A 1074-nucleotide genomic window follows, 5' to 3' on the forward strand; every position below is an offset into this window, starting at 1 on the left:
CCCTTAAATAAAGAAAGACATTTGTCAATTCTTTTCATGTCATGTTGGCAGAAAATGAATAAAAATTTCGTGTACCAAATTTCTTTCAGCTATGTAGAATAGTAAACGAGTTATTGTACTTTTAAGGTGGGTGTGACTGAACTTTTGCAACTCTGTATATATAAGATAACTGAAAAAACAGGTGCTGTCTTGACTTTTGGGGATTTAAAAAACATGCAAAAAATTGTCCATTTTTCTATATAGCCGCCGTTACCATGGCAACCGCAAGATTCGTCCATTAAATAGATGATTGCAAATTACTCACAATACAATTTTTAATATATGAGTGGATTTTGAAGTCTCTATAGTTGTGGATTAGGCGTGAGAAGCCGAAAATAGTGGGGTTTGTGTAATTGTATAATATATATGCCTATTGCCTAAGAATATACGTACATCTGGTGGTAGTGTTTTTTGCGGGAGAGTACTAAGAGTAGTTTATTTATCGTGATCATTGATCTGGACAATGTTGTTTTTTTGGCATACTTGAATACATGTAGTAATTTTTGCTTGAAAGAGAGTTATGTCATTGATATAGCCGGAAATAGTTATTTTGACGTAAAGGTCTATGCTATAAACACAAACAAAAGTGGATTTTGCGAGATGGTAGTGAATTAGACGTGAGAGGCTGACAATAGTAGATTTTGCATGATTGTATAATATATATTGCCTTAGACTATACGTACATCTGAAGGTAGTGTTTTTTGAGGGACTGTAGTTTATTTAGCGTGAAGGTCTGTCCTATAAACACTACTGATCGTGCTTTCAGCGTTGCCAAAATGACTATGGTAGTTTTTGTTACATGAAGTGATTTTGGCTTATTACACCGGCACAGGTCAAGTTCTACTTCCAGCTCACAGAATGCATGGGAACAAAGGAAATCAGCATAGGTCGACAATACCGGTCTTGGCTATTTTTCTACACACCATCCCTCCCACCTCACCCCACCTCACCCCCCCTTTTTCCGTTTATCTTAGGATACCGAAAAGAGAATGAGTCTTTCATCCAATCAAAAAGAAACAATATGATATATTATAT

This window comes from Aplysia californica, unplaced genomic scaffold (genome assembly GCF_000002075.1).
Source record: "Aplysia californica isolate F4 #8 unplaced genomic scaffold, AplCal3.0 scaffold00146, whole genome shotgun sequence".
In the NCBI taxonomy this organism is placed as follows: Eukaryota; Metazoa; Mollusca; class Gastropoda; order Aplysiida; family Aplysiidae; genus Aplysia; species Aplysia californica.